Source organism: Macaca fascicularis, chromosome 3 (genome assembly GCF_037993035.2).
Source record: "Macaca fascicularis isolate 582-1 chromosome 3, T2T-MFA8v1.1".
NCBI lineage: Eukaryota > Metazoa > Chordata > Mammalia > Primates > Cercopithecidae > Macaca > Macaca fascicularis.
Window position 1 is genome coordinate 156,607,712 of NC_088377.1, and position 24,447 is coordinate 156,632,158.

The following is a 24,447-nucleotide window of genomic DNA, read 5'->3' on the forward strand; positions in this document are numbered from 1 at the left end:
AACTGAATTCTTCTTCCTGTCTTTTGCTCATTTTTTTTTTCTATCATGCTTTCAGTCTTTTTCTTGACTTCTTATGAGAATTCCTCTTAGGGTGCTAATATTAATTCCTAATTAACTCTTGGTTTTGAAAAGTTCTTTCACCCTCCTGGTCTGCCAACCATTAGTCTGTGGTAGTTTTGACAAACAGAAATTCTAAATTTTAGTTTAATCTTTGCCCTACTGGTCTTTTTGGGCCTTAAGAAGTCCTTCTTCATTCCAAAGTCACACAGAATTTTACCCATAATTGCTTTTATTAGCTTTATATTTCCTCCACTAATTTTTCCCATGAAAACCTTATTTTACTGAACTTTAGAGACTGTTACATTCTATCCCTCAGAGTTCAAGTCTGAACACCTACATGATGTAGTAAACCAGCATTTGGGCAGAAAGTATATAGTGAGAGAAAACCAGTTTTTCAGATTTAACCTAAGTTTAGATTTAAAAACCTGAAGTCGGAGGGAGATTTTTTGAAAATAATCTGCGCTTTCTTTAAACAGGAAGGAAAAAATTATAAGTGCTCATACCTCTTGACCTGATTCTGTGCCAGTAGCCTGGAGGCAGAAGTTGGTATTTAGAGCATTCAAACAGGTAACCTTAGAGCAGAGAGATAAATGTTTGTATTTTCTTGGATAATAGAAATCCCTTTATGTAGCAGGAGTTTTAAGTGCATTCCATGTTGTGTGAATAACAATTTGATTTTTAAACATTTCCATTCCGTTCTAGCCCCCTTTCCTTCTGTGCCTTTCACATAACAACTATACATGTTTGAGCTGTTGCAGTGTTAAAGTTGTGACTTCATGGAAACTCTGAGCATATTTTTTGCCCCACATTTTTATTTTTTGTGCATTTGTTGTCTCTTTAAGTTCTTAAATTAACCTAATTTATAAATTGAGTTCTATTAGTCTCCATTTATTTTCTATTGCCTGAAATTTGTGTCAAAAAACTCAGAGGATACAGCCCCATAGGAAACAACCTATTTCCCAATTTTAGATATTAATTCATTACTAAGTTTCTTGGATTTTAAGTTTAATTATATATTATATTTTGTTTTTTGATCCTACGTCTCACCTTAAAAATGTGGTCTGGGAAGAGTGATTACTGGGGATATTAGCCTATGCCCCGAAGAAAGTATTGAGAATTTACACATACATGGAAAACTTTCACAGTTGATTTGACCATTGTCTTCTGGGGAGTTTGATTCTTTCCTGCACCTGCCATTCCTGATATAGCCAGAGCTAAGTAAGCAGAGCCCAGGGAGAGGACTAGAGGGTACTGACACAGCAACCTCACTAGCCAGCTGTGTGATCAGCCCCTTAATCTACAGTCATTTTCCAGCTGTGAAGAAGAAGCTCTACAGCAGCTGCTCAGCACAGAGTGCTCACGTCCAGACTGGCTTAGGCAGGTGGCCTCTTTACTCATCTTCCCTTTTATTTTTTCCTTTTGTAAGCATGGATGTGTGCTCAGATGTGAGGCAGCTGTTCAAAGAACATCCTTGGATGAAAAGCAACTTTCATGCCATTATTAGGACTGAATCTTCAGATTTCATTAATTTAGTAAATATTAATGGATCACTCAAAAGAATTGCCCAATAATTACTTGGATATTTTCTCATAAGGTTACTGTTAGCAAGACTCAACATTAAATTTTCAAAATATAACTATTCTTATTTTTAAATATACATTTTATGATAATCCTTCTCCCACCAGGGCTGGTCCTCTAACTAACTTGTATAATTTAAAGAATATAAAAAGGCCATTCTGCTCCTAAATAGTGTACTAGCTTATTATGAAACCTGAAGTTCCTCCTGAGAGGCACTCTTTTTGTTAAGGCAGTTTTTCTAGCCCAATGCACAGGCCCCGATTCTCTTGCGACATGGCCATTCTATTGCAGCCCTGCTATGGGAGAGCACCAAGATGTGAACCGAGGATGGGAACGGGCATAGGATACGCCTCCTGCCCTTGAGGGGTTCACAATCTGTTTGGAAAGGTAGGGGACGTATATTGAAGGTAAAACAACAAGGCAAGGGAGCATCTGTGTAGATCACTACATTTATCTGTGTAAATCATTTACATATATAGGACTTAAAAAATGCTCTGAGGGCTGCTCTTCAGGGAAGGGCTTATGGATGACTGGGTACTAGAGCCTGATCCTGAAAGAAGGTAGAGTTTGGAAAGGCAGAGAGACAATAACGAATATTCTAGATCAGAAATAAAGAGAGGATGTGTTCTGAAGCTAGGGAACAGACCATGGTGATTGGAATGAATGAGTTTATGTAAGAGGTTGAGGACAGTGAGATGCTGTGGTTGATGACAACAGCTTGCGTGACAAGATCCAGTGAGTGGATATTTCTTGACACCGATTTTAGATATAACCTGTGAAAAGCCCGACTTAAAAAGTATATACAAGCCGGGCACACTGGCCCATGCCTGTAATCCCAGCACTTTGGGAGGCTGAGGCCGGTGGATCACCTGAGGTCAGGAGTTCAAGACCAGCCTGGCCAACATGGTGAAGCCCCATCTCTACTAAAAAGACAAAAATTAGCCAGGCATGGTGGTGGATGTCTGTAATCCCAGTTACTCAGGAGGCTGAGGCAGGAGAATCACTTGAACCCGGGAGGTGGAGGTTGCAGTGAGCTGAGATCATGCCATTATACTCCAGCCTGGGCAACAAGAGTGAAACTCCGTCTCAAAAAAAACACAAAAAACAAAAAAACCCACAAATCACAGACAGTTCTTTTGTTTATATTTGAGCCTCAAAAAGAATTAACAAAGGCTACATGACAACCAGGGATCCTCCTAAACCAAACGGTGAACTCAGAAAATCGGTTTGATTCCCTGTCATCTTTTTTCCGGAAACCCGATTTATTTTTCTCCTTTCTATCTGCTTTCCTTTCTACTGGAAATGATCTGAATGCTTTGGGATTGGCCCACTGTCTGGCTACCCATAGTTACTTTATCAGAACATTTTAGGAAACAAATAAACCCGTCATTCCTGCCATCACTGGATATTCAAATCCTTTTACTCTGTCCCTGGTACCTTCTTTCCCATACTGCCCGGTGCTTCACCTCGTCTGGCTCCTGTTTCCACTGTACTTCTCTCCTGAGACATTTCACTTGGCCAACTGAATACTGTTACTCCTGTAACCCTAAACCCTTTGTGGAATGTTTCCTTTCCTTCTTAATCATCCTAGAGACCTGGCAGTCCCTAAAGTTAGAGGTTTCAGGGCTGCCCATGTGAGTGAGATTACACATTCTCTCACACCACAAATGCCTTAGGGTGGGGTAAGCATCCTCCTCACTTCCCAGTGTCCCATCCAGATCATCCCCCACCCCCACCACAAAAATCAAAATCCTCAGTCCTTTAAAGCTCTTTAGTTGCTTCAACCTACTTATTTATTTATTTATTTATTTATTTATTTATTTATTTATTGAGGTGGAGTTTCACTCTTGTCGTCCAGGCTGGAGTGCAATGGCATTATGTCACCTCACTAAAACCTCTGCTTTATTGGTTCAAGGGATTCTCCTGCCTCTGCCTCCAGTGTATCTGGGATTACAGGCACCTGCCACCATGTCCAGCTAATTTTTGTATTTGTAGTGGAGACGGATTTTCACCATGTTGACCTGGCTGGTCTCAAGCTCCTGACCTTGGGTGATCTGCTCGCCTCAGCCTCCCAAAGTGCTGGGATAACAGGCGTGAGCCATCAACGTGCCTGGCTTACTTCAACCAATTTATAGACTACCAGTCATTCAGTTGTTTAGACCTGAGTTACTATTTTCCTTACCAATCCAACTCCTTCCATCATCTGGAATGTTGTAAATTTTCACATCAATGTTTAAATACAGTATTTTAGCACGTTTCCTCTTTGTCTTCCTTCTAGTGACTTTTACACCCAGTTTATTTCAGGTGCCTCTGTAACCACATTCCAGACATTGGAATACTTGTAATGGTTCCTCCTGTTGACTAATGTGTTGAAACCCTCCCTACTATGATAACAACTTTCTGTCTTTCTAACTTTTCATCAAATCACCCACTCTTTTCTTTTTCTTTTTCTCTTTTAGAGACTGAGTCTCACTCTCTTGTCCAGGCTGAAGTGCAGTAGCACAGTCATAGCTCACTGCAGCCTCTAAATTCTGAGCTCAAGCAACCCTCTTACCTCAGCCTCCATAGTTGTTAGGACTACAGGCATGCATTGCATGTTTTTCCCTGGCTGTTTTCTTTGTTGTTGTTGTTTGTTTTTGAGAGATGAGGTCTTGCTATGTTGCCCAGGTTTTGAACATCTGGCCTCAAGTAATCCATCTACCTCAACCTCCCAAAGTGCTGGGATAGAAGTCTGAGCCATGGTGCCCAGCCCTAACTCTCTTCTTGACCTTCACTTTCTTAGGGATATCTTGTCTTTTTACTCTTCTACTTATTTCCCATATATCAATCTACATCTACTTTTTATTTCTTCCTTATTCTTGATTGAATGGGATGGTCCATTATTGTAACCATCCTGTGTCTGTATCTTCAGAACTCTTGAGCATTGTCTTTCTGTCTTATCCACCAGGTAAAATTTCAACCCTGGATCAATCCAGTTATATGCTTTCTTTATAGCAACACATCGCTTGATGAACTGTTGGAAAGACACACATACAGATATATAACTGCGTGGATTGTTGCCACCACAAATTCTTGGTTTTTAACTTCATCTGGTCATCAGTGTTGCCTGCTGTTTCTTCTGGTGCCTTTCTTTAGTTTTTCCTCCATTTCCCCTGGTGCTTATTTCAAATCTTCTCCATGAGCCTCTGACTTCTGCCTCCATCCCTTCCACTCCATAGTCTCATTTTCAGCAGATGATTTTGACTCTAGACTCAGACAAAAGTCAAAAACAAATGAACTCTAATTTTACCTTCCCTACGGACTTAACTGCATGAACAACTATAATTTCTTATTTTTCTTCTATCAGAAAAGTCACCTTCTACTTAAGGATTACCCTACCCATTGTGCTTTGAGTCCCATCCTTTTATGTGGTGCTGCTGTTAAGATGATTAATCTTGCATGTATCTTCAACCTCTTCACCTAGTCATCACCAGCTCTTTAAATGCCCTTCTCAACCCCCATGCTCCTCTCCAACTATGGTTCCATCACCCTCCTTTCCCTTACCAGCAGAAGTCTCCAAAGAGTTGGCTGAACTCGCTGCATACTTCGTTCACTTTCCCATCCACTGCATGAATCTGCTTTCATTGCATGAATCTGCTCTTTTACAAAGATGTATGCAGTGGTTCCTTCAGAAATGAGCTGCTTCTACGTGCTCATCCTCTTTGCCTTCTGTGCAGTACTGACATTTCCGCCTTCTCCCTCTTTCCTGAAATAGTGTCCTCTTATACTGCAATTCTCTTCATAACAGATTCACCATCGGATGTGGGAACCTTCAACTTGCCAACAGAATTCAAGCCCATCTATCTCCACTCAAGCTTTCCATCTTCCCTGTTCTAGAAGAGGTGTTCCCTCTTTTCTGAGGCTGATGCTGTCACCCAAGTGTTTGAATCCACTCAGCCAGAAACCCTCATTCTCTACCTTGACATACTGTAGCATCATGTCCTAGTGATTCTACCCCCTTATCGTCTCTTGAATCTGTCCAGCCTCTCCATCCCCACTTTTACTATTCTGGATCAGTTTACCATGAACAGGTCCTCACTAGTATTTAGCAGCCTTTTCAGAGGCTAATTTGTTGCTATGCCAATAAAGCTTTAGCTTTAGGGTTCTGTATTTCCAAAGGCCTTTGAAAATGACCTGATCTTAGAACTTTATATATTTTTTATTTTGTGGAGAGCCTCCAGATTTTCTAAGCCTCTGTAGCTACCACCCCTGGATCCGCCCCCAGGACTACATGTTTTATAGTCTCTGGTATTGTGCTGTACTAACACATTCTCCACACCGCTGTTACAGTATTTTTTCCTCATATGGCCATCATATAATGCCACTTTCTTGCTTAAAAATTCTTCAATGCCTTCTTATTGCTTTTAGATTTCTGGAACAAATTCCGAAATAGAGCTTTTAGATCCATTCTGACCTGACCTCTGCTTTTCTCTCTTGTGTCACCTTTGACTACACGTTTTAAATGTTTTTCCATCATTCTCTCATCTCCAGTGATGTAAGCAGAGCAGGTTTTCTTCTTTAAAGACGAGGAAAATAAATCTCAGCAAAGGTAAATCATGTTCCTAAGCTTATGGAAAAAATGACTTTTTGGGCTGTGTTATTCAGATTCTTTTTAAAATTTATTTTTCCATTATAAAATGTGGCTTCTACATACAAATGTGCTCATTCTGGGATTATTAAAAAAAAAAAAGTCTTTTGAGTAATTTTCGGGTCGTATACTAGGTGATAAAGTTTTTATTATTTGATATGTATATAAACAAAATTAACGGTTTTTAATGTAAAAAACTGATCTAATTATATTTTAGTTACTTCAGTGATGAATATTTTCATAACTATTTGCAGACTGGCATATTTTAGGACCTCCATTTTTCAAAGAGGTGCATTTATTAAGGGAACAGTTAAAGCGATGATGCTTCCATTTCTCTGTGAGGCCAGACTGATCTCAGAGTAGTGGACCCACACTCTAAAACCTGACTAATCTTTAGATAGGTTTCTTCCTGACTATGGCACCTGACTTCCCTCCTCTTAAAGTATTTACTTTGAAAAAACTTGCAATTGTAAATTCTTTCTCTGCCCCTTTGAAATGTAAATCTTCTAAAAATATATAATTATCAAGAAAGGTAAGGTCTCTATCTCTCAGTCTCTGTGGGAAGGTGGAAGCCTAACTTCCGTAATGCTAATTAGCAAATACAGATGTCTAATCAGATTCACAAATCTCCCCTTTAAAGTCTTCCAGTAGTTTCCTGTAACTCACCCTAGTGCTTAGGGATTCCCCTACCTTTGGTTTCAGTGGACCTGAGTTCAGTCTTTCTCTCCTATATTGCCATCATATTTGTCTTCTTTGGCATTTTCAATAGCTCTCAGTGTAAATTTGCTTTTATGGTGCCTACTTATAAGAGTGTTTCTAAAACTATAGAGAAATGTATTTGTAGGCACAACAGTTACTGATCTTGCTTTTTCTATTTCACTTGCTAAAAAGCATTTATTCTAGGTATTTGCTACTGGTAAACAGAAAAAATGTATAATTCTCAAGGATCATGTGCACCCCTTCATAGCCCACTGATTTGTTTAGACCCTTCTTCCATCTCTGAACAGATTCTGACATAGCTTATCACTTTAGCTCATGCTCCTCTTCATCCTCTGTGTAGTATAGATTATTTTCTCAACAACATTCTCCTTAGTATATAAGAGCAGACAGCATTGTTTTCCTTGCTGATAGTGCCTTATATTATTTTATGACATGGTTTCATTTGTCTCCATAGGAGCAGAATATTGAGAAGGATGAATATAAGGAGAGGCCATTCAGCCCATCAAGCTTTTTTCCTTTTAATGTACCCTAGAGAACATTTAATTGCTTCTTGAATGACCCCCCAGGTCTTCCTAGAATGAGCTTGTTGTCTTCTTTGTGGAGGAGACCATCCCCATTTCATTCGAATTCATTGTGACTTAATTATAGGATACATATAATAAATTGGAGGCAATCAGTAATCCTTAATCAAACAGGGTAAATTTATTTCACATGCAAGACACAATGGGCCCTTGTGAAATAGATGGCACACTTTCATTTACTGAACGATACCCAGATTAATTAACTCACCTGATAGCTGTGGTTTCAATTTCCCAACTCAAGTCTGTCTTATGGTTGCCCTTCTTTCTTTTTCTTATTCCATGAAACTGATCTTTAATAGACTTTCAGATTCAATGATTATGATTTAACCCCACATATATTTCCTTATATAAAATAAAGCATATGTTTGTCTATAAATAGCACATACTTTGTATATGTATTTTATATTATATATGATGTATTATATATGTGTACACACACACACACACATGCACACACATACACCCCTGCATGGTGGCACACATTCAGTGGAAAAGATGCCAGACTTTTTTATTTTTTTAACTGGCATTTCTTTAGTTACAACTCTATTACAGATCTGAGTTCACTGGGTCTATTTCCAGAAATTTACAATAATTTCTTTAAGCCTCCAGCAGTGCCTAATCACTTTCTAGAGCAGAGATTTCAGCTGTTTGGTTTCTGCTGGCTGTTTTCCCTGAAAATTACTGTAAGAGATTTAATTGATTTTTTTTTCATTTATCTTCTAAAAAGTTGAGGTTTTTATTAAATTTAAGTGTCTGTTTAGTGCCTCTCATTGTGTATCCTGATTACTTTTGGTGACTCAGTGTAACATTTAATAACTATTAGTTTTCTTTTGAAGAGTTCTTAACCAGGAAACAAGAGTTCTTACAGCTACATAGATAATTAACTTGAAGCTTGTCTGTCTCCTGAGAGACATCAAATATGTAAATGAGGAACTTAAGCCTTAACAAGACATGGTAAGAAAATCACTAAAAGTTTTATCACATGAAAGCTAAAATCCATGTTTTTTAAAAAAATCAATATGCTTTGAAGAACTAATATATGCTTCTTGCTTAGGATTTGCGAAATTTATGGGCTTTAAATTCTTTTTCAAAGCTGCAGGAACTAGCCGGATCTGTTAACAAAAAACTAGAGTACTTTAAAAAAAATAAGGAGAGGAACCACATTTAAATGCTTCACAATGTCTACCATATTACTGAAACTCAACAAATAATTGATAAACTTGTCCCAAATTTTTCTCTTTTATTTTACAAATGCCATTAGCTATACCTAACATTCTTTCAAACTATTAATCACACCACCTTTCAGAGCTAACCAATAATTGATATCTTTGGCCTGTTTTTGTTAATAAATACTTTAAGAGGGAAGAGCTGTTTGTGTTTAATGTTTTAAACTTGATTAACCAGCTCTCTTCATTTTTCTGTACCTACTTGTATTATAAAATGTAACTCAAGGAAAATGTGGACAAAAAGACCCTTTACATTCCTGTCCTCAGTTTTTTGTTTGCTTGTTTCTGTTTGTGTTGAGATAGGGTCTTGCTCTGTTGCCCATGCTGGAGGGCCGTGGTGCTATTATGGCTCACTGCAGTCTTGATGTCTCAGACTCAAGCAGTTCTCCCACCTCGGCCTCCAAGTAACTGAGACTACAGTTGTGCACACCCAGCTAATTTTTTGTGCCTTTTGTAGAAGCAGGATTTTTCCATGTTGTCCAGGCTGGTCTCAAACTCCTGAGCTCCAGCAGTCTGCCTACCTCGACATCCCAAAGTGCTGAGACTACAGGCATGACACACTGCACCCAGCCTGTGCTCACTTTTTTATCTGAAAAGAAAACATTATATCATTACTAAAAGTTTTAATTACCTGGATAAAATATTTTTGTTATAATTGATAGGTTATATTTCCTGGAGACATACTGGAACTAGTGAATGGAATGGCTGAAGGTGAGAAACTATTTGTAAATTCTCCACACAAATGGTTTTCTTGAAGATAGATTTTTAATTTTTAGAAAAGATAAATCATTTGAAGCTTCTAAAGACAATTCTCTGGGCTGTCAGTGGGTTATGTACTTCTAACAAACTACACCTGTGATTCTTTCCTCAAGCCTTTAGGTGGATATGCAGGTAGAATATTTGGTATTCTAGAGCTGTAGTTAGAAATAACATTGAACATAGGTACAAACATATCCCCTACCTTGGACTTGGTTAGAAGTTCCTGTGGTTAGTGTTGTGGTATCTATCAGGGGCTGGTGTCCACTTTGTGTTTTCACAGGGCCACTGCTGTGGTGGTTTTTCCTTTTGCAAGTCTGGGCCACATCAACTAGGCCTAACTAGGGCTAGGACCAGGATTAGTATGGAATGTGCATGATTTCCTTAAGGAAATTGTCTGACTCTTAGGTAAACACATTAAACAGCACCTGGACAGGAATAAAGGGCATTTGTGTGCTTGATCAATTTTCTTCTGTCAGAATTTAGTGAGTGCCTCCCATGTCAACAGTGGCAAATCCGATCAAAGGGAAAATACCCAAGTGAGAAAAGGCAGGGGCGACAATAGTGTTTTCTTTACCATACTAAAGCCAAATTCACTTCCGTTTTTCCTATCATGCTAGTTTGTTAAATATTGCCAGCATGTGCTTCCCTACATTATAGCATTTCTCAGTTTTCCAAAGGATAAGCTATGGCCAAAATTCTAGTCATAACATCAATACAACTTTTAATGACAATTCCTTTTTTTCTTTACATGTATCTCAGGAGTCTTGTAAGCATGATGCTCTGAAGAGCTCCAAGTAACCCGGGACCATGGGGTGGTTATCATGGCCATGCAGGCGCTAAATCACCATAGGGGGTATGAGATGTTTCTCAGCTCACGAGAACTTTACAGCCTCACAGGGAGATGAAGTTCAAATTATGCAGATTAAATAGCTTGTATGGCATGCATTTGGTTCCCTCTTGACTTTCAACCTCTCTTCAACATCTTTTAGATCTCTTAAATTTATAATAAAAACATTATGTTGGTATTGAACTTGCCTATTCATGAAGCTTAGTCACATTCAATTATCTCACCTGATCCTTTTAGCATTGTTCTATCACTGGCTCCTATTCATTGGCCCTGTTAACAGAAATCAATTTCTAAACCCATTGAACAAATCATCTAGATAGAAGTAAGTTGAACCAAGTTGTCCTAAAAGCAAGAACAACAAAAAGGACACGAAAAAAAGAACTGGCTTGATCTCAGAGCAGTAGCTGTGTGGTAGTTGTATTTTAGCTACGTGAATTAATCTAAGAAAGCTTTAATCATCCATTACTTGATGTATAAAGAGCTGGACCAATTATTCTTTAATTCTTCCTTCTTTGGAGTCCCCTCTTCAGAGCCATTCTAGAAAACACATGATGAATTGGCTCACTCTATCAGAAGGGGGGAAAAAAAATGAAGAAAATAAAGACTCGTCTGGCTTACTATTTAATTTGTTATATAAAATGCTCCTTTTAATCACATGAATAATTTCCAAGTTTGTTATAAATATTTCCAATTAAAACTAAACAAGGGATACTTTTACGGATAAAAAGGAGTTTATGGTTCAACATTTGGCCTTTTAAAAGATAACTTAATTTTGCTTCCCTTCGAAGTAAAGGAGAGATTTCAAACCTTTAAATTATTAGAACACTTGGCTTTTGGGAATATAGTAAAAGGATTATTTTTAGTTAAATTACTGGGACCACCCTTAATAATTCATGATAGCTACATCATTCATGACTTAAGATTGCCTTAATTAGAGAAGATTCTATTTCACTTCACTTTTTGCTATTAGCACATACTACTGTTTCAGTTTTCTCTTCGGCATTATTGACATCATAGCCAACTTTTTATGTGTTAGATATATAATTATTACTTATATTTAAATTTATGATATTTAGAAAAAAACACATAATGCAGATATATAAGACATAACAGGAAAAAAGGTACTTTTTCCTGAAATCCACAGAAATGCATCAATTCTAGGATGTTTGGTGTTCTGGTAATTTTAGTTTTATTTAATTATCAAAACAGGAAGGTGTTTTGTGACTATTTTCTTCAGTTGAGATGCTTTACAGAGACTCATAGATTTGGAAAAACACAAATTTTAGAATATTTCTGAAAAAAGCTTTAATGTGTTAGTTCTTTACCAGTTTATAATTGCTGTATGTGAGGATAATTAGAGAATAAAAGCTAACTCCATGCTTAAGAAAACTTGTAGCTGTCATTGACTGTTCTTAGTCTTTTTCCTTGTATTTCTTGTTCAAGGTAATCACTTACAAAGGTTGTTATATTTTGATCAATAGAAAAATAAAATATATTTTCAAATTTTAAAAGATATGATCAAGTTCAATTTAAAAAAGTAACTCAATTATTTCTTGACAGAAAAGTATAAAGTGGTATAGATTTCAAATTTTAAAAAGATTGCAAAATTTAAAATACGAGAAAATATATTTGGCACATACTTATTCATTGTTTTAGCAATCATTATCTATCAGGTAGTAATTTTGTTTCAGGATCCTAAAAATGGTGTAAGGCAAACAAGAACTTGGTAATTAAGTACTGAATGAACCTGTATTTTCAAATCTGTTTTGTTATAGAGACCCAAGAGAACACTACGAAGCTATATAGATGTAATCTTGTTTCTTCAGTTTGGTTTCTCATGGATTCTTTTTATATATACTCAACATTAAGCATTAGTTAAATAGTATTTTTTAATGCACTATGATTTTAACCAGGGATTTGTTTAATAAGTTTGGTTTTGGATCTTGTTTTGTATGCAAACATACTATTTTGATTTAATTTTTTCTGACATGATGCCCACTGCACAGTATTAAAAAAAAAGTGTAACTGTAGTTTTGTCCTTTATAGCACAGGACAAATAAATGTCAAAATCAAATGGTGGTGTCCCCCCAGGGAAAACACACTTCAGTGATGAAATATTCTTCCTCACTTCCCATTGCTATTTCTCTGAACACCCAGGTGAAGCCGCCTCAGGACCTAATCAAATGCTGCTAATTTGCATATAATAAAAATCCTGCCACGAGATTTTAGAACGTTAGGAGGAAAAGTGCATAGTCTCTAAAATGATAAATTATGAAAATATGTATACACCTATGAATCAATAGCTTATAAATGCTCAGAATAGTTTGACTAGACCCAATGTGTTATGAGCATCAGCTTATGTTGATGTGTAAATTGTCAGTTTAATTCTCTGTTTAATAAAAATCTTTGGAAGTGACACACGGCGCTTTCCTATGTTCCTTTAAAATGCTGTGATATTGATAAAATGTCAGACCTCCTCTTGGACATGACAATAACAATCAACTTCACAAAGCAATCATTAAGGTACCTTTATAAAGATAACTCTATGAGTAAAAAGGTCTTTCCTGGAAACTATTTGTACTTATAATAGTCCTTTTGTTTTGCAAAAATAACAACTCATACAGTCAAAGTAAGATTTTCTTACCAAAATTATCCCCACCACAAATTATTTTAAAGAGTGTATTTTTAAGTCACCTGAAGTATGTTTTAAATGAATTTTTTGAACCAGGTCCCTCGTTGTCTTGATAATTTCGGCGTTTATCAGGTGGTTAAAAAGAAACTTATTTTGCCATTTTCTTTTTGATTCTATAAAGTGAAACCCTTTTTTTAAAAACGCAGTTACCATCAAATTCACAAATACCAGCTTTCCTAAATTTCAATTCCCTAATCCTAACATTATGCACATAATTTTGAAAAATCTCACCTAGAAATTACAGAAAACTACCTAGGCATTTGAAATTAAGGCAGAAAACCCTTTCTCTAAAATTGAAATACTCAACTAGTAAAGAAATATACCTGAATTCAGAGATATCTCTGAATGTTATTCACTATTGAGATACTAATTATCATTGCATTTGCATAGGACATAGTAAATATGATTACATTTTATGCTTTTAAAGACATGATAAATTACAGAGAGTGATTTGCCATTTGAAATCCATATGGTCAGAAGGAAAAAGGCATAACTTAAACATGAGAAGTTAAAGATAGAAATTTCCTGCCTAGGGAAGAATTGAAGTTACTCAGGGACATTTTGAATTTTTTGAATTACAGTTTTTGTAAGTACAATTGATTCTCATTTGCCAATGACATTCTATCTGGAGGGAGAAGAATAGACTAATATTTAGCAGTGTGTCAGGGGGCTTCCATGTAACAAGTCTCATCATTACAGGAATGTTAGTGTTCTGCAGTTCAAATCATGTTTTCTGAAAAGTATGTACAATAAGATCTTGTGCAAAAGCAAAAATAACAATAAAAACGAGAAGATTTGTCTCTGTTACCCAGTAGCAAGCTAGTAAAGACTACTATTTTTATTTAATGCAATCATGAGATCACTCTTCCTTAGACACAAGAAATAGAATTTATATACCTGGGGAATGAAGACTCTGCCTTTAGAGACGAAATAGAAGGAGAAAGAAGTGGAGTATACTGAGAGATTTTAATTCTTCATTGGCAAAAGCATGCTCAGGGGCCTGCCTGTCTACCAGAGCAGACTAGAGCCCCCAGGGGGCAGGGATTGTATCCAATTCATCTTTCTGTTACAGGGCCAGTAGTATAGTATACCCTCCACCAATGAATGAAGCAAACATCAATTGGTCAGGCGTCCTCCTTTTTCGGAGGCTGAATACCCTTTACATGAATTTAAATTATATTTTTATTCAGCTACAGAAAGAACTTAGTGTACACAAGGATTTGAGTACTTCTTATCATAATCCTATAGCCATCTAGTTTACTGGATGGACATTTCTCCCTCAGGCGATCAGTGGCCTGATAGTGTTTGTGTCGTTGCCATCTCTTTTTTACCTTTGCACTGCAGGTACAGAGCTGAAGGGGCATTCTGAAAAAATGGATACTTTTTTCCTTCCCCTCTCCGAATGAAATGAAGAGTAGCCGTTGATACCTGACTTGCTTTCCAAGAATGAATTTATCCAATGCCATCAATGGTCTCCCTCCCACTTTAGGCTGCAAGTAGGCATTCTCTTGTTCTATGCTTCCATAAATTGAAGAAATGTTTGGAATTCTGAAGGTGCAGTTATTTAGAGCAAGGCTTCCCACAGTCCATGTACCAGTTCATGGCCTGTTAGGAACCAGGCTGCAAAACAGGAAGTGAGTGGCAGGCCAGTGAGCATTACCGCCTGAGCTCTGCCTCCTGTCAGCTCAGTGAGGCATTAGATTCTTATAGGAGCACAAACCCTACTGTGATCTAGGTTGTGCGTTCCTTATGAGTATCTAACACGTGATGATCCGAGGTAGAAGAGTTTCATCTCAAAAACCTCCCCCATCCTCTCCACAGAAAAATTGTCTTCGACGAAATTGGTCCCTGGTGCCAAAAAGGCTGGGGACTGCTGACTTACAGACTAAAAATTAGACAGCTTCCGTTGTTTACAAGTTAAGAAACAAAATGAATAATTTTAGGCCAATTTTAACGACCACAGGTTTACAAATTTAAAAAAATTGAATTTGAGCTTATGCCTTTCTTCCTGCTTCATTATTACTTTCAATTATTTCGGTCATCACCTCTTTCTCATTCCATTTCTACTGTTATCTTGTTGAAGTAATTCTTTCATATCAATAATCTGCTTTGAAAAAATATTTTGCATTTTCTTTGGCTGACTAATAGAAATCTAGGAGAAACCTGGTGAGATGTACACAACTTACTTTGATGACACGCTGCTTTTGTACATTGTAAACAACTGTAGAGTACACTCAGTGCTTGCATACTTTCTACCATAGTTTAGGCTTCTATTTTCACTCAACGGTTTTCTTGTTTGTATCATTCATCTAAGTTTTTGATGGAATTGCCTCAAAATTTATGAAGAAAATTTTTCTTGGATATTATTAATAGTTTCCATTTTGTCCTATTCATGAACAGTCCTACACTTTTTAGAATAATTTAAATTCTTGATAACTTGAAAACTTATGGCCTTACAATCATTCTTGAGCATATTTTTTCCTTGGCACATTTCCTTGTATGTAGCAAAAGTAGGGCAGTACATCTAAACGTTTATAAAAATAAATGGGGAAAGCATAACTTCAGAAAGGCAAGATTTTATTTTTGGCATTCAAGGCCTATAATATATTTCTAAATTAGTATTTTTGACTAATACGTATTTTGATTGTTTCATTAATTGATGAGTAAATTATTAGTTCTGTAAAATGCTTAAACCGTTTCAGCCTAATCTCCTTTAAATGTCATTTTTCCCCCCAGAGATTAAAAACTAATCTGTATTTCATAGCACTTATGCCAAATTAACCAGGACTCAGTTAATAATGATTAGCATATATTTGTTTCCAACCAAAGGTACCATTTGTACATGGCATTTATTTGGCATTATCTGAAGTCTTAAGACAGCTTCACATATAATAAAGTCTAAAAAATGAAATTTAAATGAGTCTGGTCATGTCCTTTGCCCACTTTTTAATGCATTTAGTTGTTTTTCCTTGTTGGATTGTTTCAGTTCCTTGCAGATTCTGGGTATTAGTCCATTGTTCGATGCCTACTTTGCAAATATTTTCTCCCATTCCGTAGGTTGTCTCTTTACTCTGTTAATAATAACTTCTGCTGTGCAGAAGCTTTTTAGTTTAATTAAGTCCTATTTGTCTATTTTTATTTTTGTTGCATTTGCCTTTTGGGTCTTAGTCATAATTTTTTTTTTGGTCAAGGCCAATGTCCAGAAGAGTTTTTCCTAGGTTTTCTTCTAGAATTTTTATAGTTTCGGATCTTAACCTTAAGTCTTTAATCCATAGTATTACTCAATTTTCACACTGCTGATAAAGACATAGCTGGGACTGGCAATATACAAAAGAAAGAAGTTTAATGGACTTATAGTTCCACGTGGCTGGGGAGGCCTCACAATCATGATATAAGGCAAGGAAGAGCAAGTCACATCTTACATAGATGGCAGCAGGCGAGAGAGAGCTTATGCAGGGAAACTCCCATTTTTAAAACCATCAGATCTTGGGAGACCCATTCACTATCATGAGAACAGCATTGGAAAGACCAGTCCCTATAGCTCAATCACCTCCCACCTAGTTCCTCCTATGATGCGTGAGAATTGTGGGAGTTACAATTCAAAATGAGGTTTGGGTAGGGACACAGCCAAACCATATCATTCTGCCCCGGCCCCTCCCAAATCTCATGTCCTCACATTTCAAAACCAATCATGCCTTTCTAACAGTTCCCCAAAGTCTTAACTCATTTCAGCATTAACTCAAAAGTCTACAGTCCAAAGTCTCATCTGAGACAAGGCAAGTTCCTTCTGCCTATGAACCTATAAAATCAAAAGCAAGTTAGCTATTTCCTAGATACAATCAGGGTACAGGCATTGATTGGGTAAATACAGTCATTCCAAATGGGAGAAATTGGCCTAAACAAAGGGACTACAGGCCCCCATGCAAGTCCAAATTCCAGCAGGGCAGTCAAATCTTAAAACTCTAAAATGATCTCTTTTGACTCCATGTCTTGTATCCAGGTCACACTGATGCAAGAGGTAGGTTTCCATGGTCTTGGGCAGCTCCAGCCCTGTGGCTCTGCAGGGTACAGCCTCCCTACTGGCTGCTTTTATGGGCTGGTGTTGAGTGTCTGCAACTTTTCCAGGCACATGATGCAAACTATTGGTGGATCTACCATACTGGGGTCTAGAGGATGGTGGCCCTCTTCTCACAGCTCCACAAGGTGATCCCCACACAGTAGGAACTCTATGTGCGAGCTCCGATCTCACATTTCCCTTCCACGCTGCCCTAGCAGAGGTTCTCCATGAGAGCTCCCCACGCCCCCACAGCAAACTGCCTGGCATTTCCATACATCCATACATCCTCTGAAATCTAGACGGAGGTTTCCAAGCCTCAGTTCTTGACTTCTGTGTACCTGCAGGCTCAACACCACATGGAAGCTGCCAAGGCTTGGGACTTGTACCCTTTGAAGCCATGACCTGCGTTGTAACCTTGGCTCCTTTTACTCATGGCTAGAACAGTTGGGACACAGGGTACCAAGTCCCTAGGCTACATACAGCAAGGGGACTCTGGCCCAGCACATGAAACCATATTTACCTTCTAGGCCTCTGGGCCCGTGATAGGAGGGTCTTCCATGAAGACCTCTGACAGGCCCTAGAGACATTTTCCCCATTGTCTTGGGGATTAACATTCAGCTCCTCATTATTTATGCAAATTTCTAAAGCTGGCTTGAATTTCTCCTCGGAAAAAGGAATTTTCTTTTCCATCACATTGTCAGGCTGCAAATTTTCTGAACTCTTACTCTCTGCTTCCCTTACAAAACTTAATGCCTTTAACAGCATCCAAGTCACCTTTGGAATGCTTTGCTTCTTAGAAATTTTTTCTGTCAAATACCCTAAATTGTGTCTCTCAAATTCAAAGTTCCAAGAATCTCTAGGACAGGGGCAAAATGCTGCCAGTCTCTTTGCTAAAATATAACAAGAGTTGCCTTTGCTTCAGTTCCCAACAAATTCCTCATCTCCATCTGAGACCACCTCAGCCTGGACTTTATTGTTCATATCATTATGGGCATTTTTGTCAAAGCCATTCAACATGTCTCCAGGAAGTTCCAAACTTTCTCACATTTTTCTCACTTCTTCTGAGCCCTCCAAACTGTTCCAGCCTCTGCCTATTACCCATTTCCAAAGTTGGTTTCACATTTTTGGGTGTGTTTTCAGCAACACTCTACTCTAATGGTACCAATATTCTATTAGTCTGTTTTCACACTGCTGATGAAAACATACCTGAGACTGGGCAATTTACAAAAGAAAGAGGTTTAATGGACTTACGGTTCCACATGACTGGGGAGGCCTCACAAACATGGTGGAAAGCAAGGAGGAGCAAGTCAGAATTTACATGGATGGTGGCAGGCAAGAGAGAGAGAGCTTGTGCAGGGAAACTCCCATTTTTGAAAAACCATTAGATCTCATGAGACTCATTCACTCTGCTGAGAACAGCTCAGGAAAAACCTTCCATAATTCAATCACCTCCCACTGGGCTCCTTCCATGACATGTGGATACTGTGGGAGTTACAATTCAAGATGAGATTTGGGTGGGGACACAGCTAAACCGTATCACCATCTTGTGTTAATTTTTGTATATGGTGAGAAATATGGGCCCAACTTTATTCTTCTGTTTATGGCTATCCAAGCATATGGATAGTGTGGTTCACTATTGCTTTGGACAATATCATCATTTTAATGATATTGATTCTTCTAATCAATAAGTGTGGGTTGTTTTTCCATTTGTTTGTGTCATCAGTGATTTCTTTCATCAGTGTTTTGTAGTTTTCCTTTAAGAGAACTTTCACATCCTTGATTAATGTATTCTTAGAATTTAGAATTTGGGGGTATTTGTAGCTATTGTAAATGGGATTAAGGTATTAACTTGGTTCTTAGCTTTTTATTGGCTTATGAAAATGCTAATGATTTTTTTTTTTTTTTTTTTTGAGATGGAGTCTCTGTCACCCAGGCTGGAGTGCAGTGGTGCGATCTCTGCCCACTGCAAGCTCCGCCTCCCAGGTTCACACCTTTCTCCTGCCTCAGCCTCTTGAGTAGCTGGGACTACAGGCACCCACCACCATGCCCAGCTAATTTTTATGTTGATTTTTTTTTATCCTGAAACTTTGCTGAATTCACTTACCAAATTTGGAGTCATTTGAAGGAGTCTTTAGGGTTTTCTAGATATAAGATTATATTGTAAACAACCAGCGATAATTTGACTTCATGTTTTCCACTTTTTATGCCTTAGTTTTTTTCTCTTGCCTGATTTCTTTAAGGTCAAGAGTTTGAGTACTACATTGAATAGCAGTGAAAGTGGCAACCTTTTCTTGTTCCAGCTAATAGGGGGAATTTTAACTTTTTCCTGCTCAGTATGATGTTGGCTATGAGTCTGTCATATATGACTTTTATTATTTTTTATTTGCCTTTATTTTATTTGCCTTTATTATTTTTTATTATTTTTATTTGTTTTGTGATGGTTTTTATCATGAAGAAATGATGACATTTATCAAATGCTCTATCTGTGTCTATTGACCTCATCATATGGTGTTTTTTTTTTTTTTTTTTTTGGCTTAAATTCTATTTGGTGAATTGCATTTATTGATTTGTGTATATTGAACCATCTTTGTGTCCCTAGAATAAAACCCACTTGATTTAATGTATTATACTTTTGATGTGCTGTTGGGTTCAGTTTGTTTGTACTTTGAGGATTTTGGCATCTGTGTTCATCAGGCATATTGGGTTATAATTCTTTCTTTGCCTGGCTTTGGCATCAAGGTGATAATGGATTTGTAGAATGAGTTAGGGAGATTTCCCTCCTTTCCAAGCTTTTGGAATAATTTCTGTAAAACTGGTACTAGTTCTTCTTTGTATATCTGATAGAATTCAGCTGTGAATCCTTCTTGTCCTGTGCTATTTTTGAAGAAGCAGGAAGTATTCTTTTATTACTGATTCTATCTCATCACTCATTACTGGTCTGTTCAGAATTTCTATTTCTTTCTAGTTCAATCTTGGGAGGTTTTGGGTTTACAGAAATTTATCCATTTCCTCTAGTTTTTCTAGTTTATAGAGAAGTTCACAGAAATACAAGATATCAACAGAAACATTTTGTTTTATTAATCCTTTGTATTTTTTCAATTTCATTTAGTTCTACTTTGATATTTGCTATTTATTTTCTTTTGTTAGCTTTGGCTTTGTTTTTGCTTGTTTTTTTTTTTTTTTTCAGTTCCTTGAGGTACAACTTTAGGTTTTTAATTTGTGATCTTTCTATCTTTTTGATGTAGACATTTAATAGTCTAAAATTCCTTCTTAGCACTGCTTTTCTATATCCTAGAGATATTGGTATGTTGTATCTCTATTTTTTTATTTTAACAATTTTAAATTTCCATTTCAATTTCACCATGACCCAACAATCATTCAAGAGCAGGTTTTTTACTTTCTATGTATTTGTATAGTTTTGAGCATACCTCTTATAATTGATTTCTAGTTTTATTCCACTGTAGTCTAGGAAGATACCTGAAATGATTTCTCTTTTTAATAAATTTATTGAGAGATGTATTGTGGCCTAATCTTAGAAATATTTCATGCATTGATGAGAAAAATGATATTCTGCAGTTGTTGGGTACACTGTTCTGTAAATTTCTGCTAGGTCAATTTGGTCTAGAGTCTAATTCAAGTTTAGTGTTCTTTGTTGATTTTCTGCCTTGATCTGTTTAGTGCTGCTAATGATCTTTGCCATTATATAATGACCTTCTTTGTCTTTTTTGTTATTGTTGATTTAAAGTTTGTTTTATATCAACAAAGCTATTTCTGCTTGGTATTAGTTTCCATTTTTGTGGAATATCTTTTTCCATAATTTACCTTCAGTCTGCAAGTGCCTACCAATTAGATAAGTTTCTTGTTAGCAGCCATGTAATTAGAACATTAAAAAAAAATCAATTTCATTAGTCTATATCTTTTAAGTGGAGCATTTAATTCATTTATGTTTAAAGTTATGTGATTTTCACCGGATGCCAAGATGGCTGAATAGGAACAGCTCCAGCCTCCAGCTCCCAGTATGAGCAACACAGAAGACGGGTGATTTCTGCATTTCCAACTGAGGTACCGGGTTCATCTCACTGGGGTGTGTCGGACAGTTGGCGCAGGACAGTGGGTGCAGCCCAACGAGTGAGAGCCAAAGCAGGGTGAGGCATTGCCTCACCTGAGAAGCACAAGGGGGAAGGGAATTCCTTTTCCTAGCCAAGGGAAACTGTGACACACAACACCTGGAAAATCAGGTCACTCCCACCCTAATACTGTGCTTTACCAAAGGTCTTAGCAAACGGCACACCAGGAGATTATATCCCACACCTGGCTCAGAGGGTCCCACACCCACGAAGCCTCCCTTATTGCTAACACAGCAGTCTGAGATCTAACTGCAAGGTGGCAGCGAGGCTGGGTGAGGGGTGCTCACCACTGCTGAGGCTTAAGTAGGTGAAAAAAGTGAACTGGGTGGAGCCCACTGCAGCTCAAGGAGGCCTGCCTGCCTCTGTAGACTCCACCTCTGGGGACAGGGCATAGCTAAACAAAAAGCAGCAGAAACCTCTGTAGATGTAAATGTCCCTGTGTGACAGCTTTGAAGAGAGTAGTGATTCTCCCAGCATGGAGGTTGAGATCTGAGAACGAACAGACTGCCTGCTCAAGTGGGTCCCTGACCCCCAAGTAGCCTAACTAGAGAGCCTAACTGGGAGTAGCCTAACTGGAGTGGACCTCAAGCAAACTTGAACAGACCTGCAGCTGAGGGTCCTGACTGTTAGAAGGAAAACTAACAAATGAAAGGACATCCATACCAAAACCCCATCTGTATGTCACCATCATCAAAGACCAAAGGTAGATGAAACCACAAAGATGGGGAAAAAGCAGTGCAGAAAAGCTGGAAATTCAAAAAATCAAAGCGCCTCTCCCCTTCCAAAGGAATGCAGCTCCTTGCCAGCAACTGAACAAAGCTGGAGGGAGAATGACTTTGACGAGTTGAGAGAAGGCTTTAGTTGATGAAACTTCTTAGAGCTAAAGGAGGAACTATGAACCCAGTGCAAAGAAACTAAAAACCTTGAAAAAATATTTGACAAATGGACAACTAGAATAACCAATGCAGAGAAGTCCATAAATGACCTGATAGAGATGAAAACCATGACATGAGAACTATGTGACAAATGCACAAGCTTCAGTAACAGAATCTATCAAAAGGAAGAAAGATTATCAGAGATTGAAGATCAAATGAATGAAATGAAGTGAGAAGAGAAGTTTAGAGAAAAAAAAGTAAAAAGAAATGAACAAAACCTCCAGGAAATATGGGATTATGTGAAAATACCAAATCTACATCTGATTGGTGTACCTGAAAGTGACGGGGAGATGGAACCAAATTGGAAAACACTCTGCAGGCTGTTATCCAGGAGAACTTCCCCAACCTAGCAAGGCAGGCCAACATTCAAATTCAGGATATACAGAGCACACCACAAAGACACTCCTTGAGAAGAACAACTCCAAGACACATAATTGTCAGATTCACCAAAGTTGAAATGAAGGAAAAAACGTTAAGGGCAGTCAGAGAGAAAGGTCATGTTACCCACAAAGGGAAACCCATCAGACTAACAGCAGATCTCTCAGCGGAAACTCTACAAGCCAGAAGAGGATGAGGGCCAATATTCAACATTCTTAAGAAAAGAATTATCAACCCAGAATTTCATATCCAGCCAAATTAAGTTTCATAAGTGAAGGAGAAATAAAATCCTTTACAGACAAGGAAATGCTGATTTTGTCACCACCAGGCCTGCCCTACAAGAGCTCCTGAAGGAAGCACTAAGCATGGAAAGGAACAACTGGTACCAGCCATTGCAAAAACAAGCCAAAATGCAAAGACCATCAATGCTAGAAAGAAACTGCATCAACTAACGAGCAAAATAACCAGCTAAACTCATAATGACAGGATCAAGTTCACACATAACAATATTAACCTTAAATGTAAATGGGCTAAATGCTCCAATTACAAGACACAGACTGGCAAACTGGATAAAGACTCAAGACTCATCAGTTTGCTGTATTCAGGAGACCCATCTCATGTGCAAAGCCACACATAGGCTCAAAATAAAGGGATGGAGGAAGATCTACCAAGCAAATGAAAAACAAAAAAAGGCAGGAATTGCAATCCTAGTCTCTGGTAAAACAGACTTTAAACCAACAAAGATCAAAAGAGACAAAGAAGGACATTACATAATGGTAGAGGGATCAATTTAACAAGAAGAGCTAAACTACCATAAATATATATGCACCCAATACAGAAGCACCCAGATTCATAAAGCAAGTCTTTAGAGACTTACAAAGAGACTTAGACTCCCACACAATAATAGTGGGAGACTTTAACACCCCACTGTCAACATTAGACATATCAACAAGACAGAAAGTTAACAAGGATATCCAGGAATTGAACTCAACTCTGCATCAAGTGGACCTAATAGACATCTACAGAACTCTCCACCCCAAATCAACAGAATATACATTCTTCTCAGCACCACATTGCACTTATTCCAAAATTGACCACATAGTTGGAAGTAACACACTCCTCAGCAAATGTAAAAGCACAGAAATTATAACAAACTGTCTCTCAGACCACAGTGCAATCAAACTAGAACTCAGGACTAAGAAACTCAATCAAAACCGCTCAACTACATGGAAACTGAACAACCTGCTCCTGAATGACTACTGGGTACACAACGAAATGAAGGCAGAAATAAAGATGTTCTTTGAAACCAATGAGAACAAAGATACAACATACCAGAATCTCTGGGACAGATTTAAAGCAGTGTGTAGAGGGAAATTTATAGCAATAAATGATCACAAGAGAAAGGAGGAAAGATCTAAAACTGATACCCTAACATCACAATTAAAAGAACTAGAGAAGCAAGAGCAAACACATTTGAAAGCTAGCAGAAGGCAAGAAATAACTATCAGAGCAGAACTGAAGGAGATAGAGACACAGAAAACCCTTCAAAAAATCAATGAATCCAGAAGCTGGTTTTTTGAAAAGATCAACAAAATTGATAGACCGCTAGCAAGACTAATAAAGAAGAAAAGAGAGAAGAATCAAATAGACTCGATAAAAAAATGATAAAGGGGATATCACCACCGACCCCACAGAAATACAATCTACCCTCAGAGAATACTATAAACACCTCTATTCAAATAAACTAAAAACTTAGAATAAATGGATAAATTCCTGGACACATACACTCTCCCAAGACTAAATCAGGAAGAAGTTGAATCCCTGAATTGACCAATAGCAGGCTCTGAAATTGAGGCAATA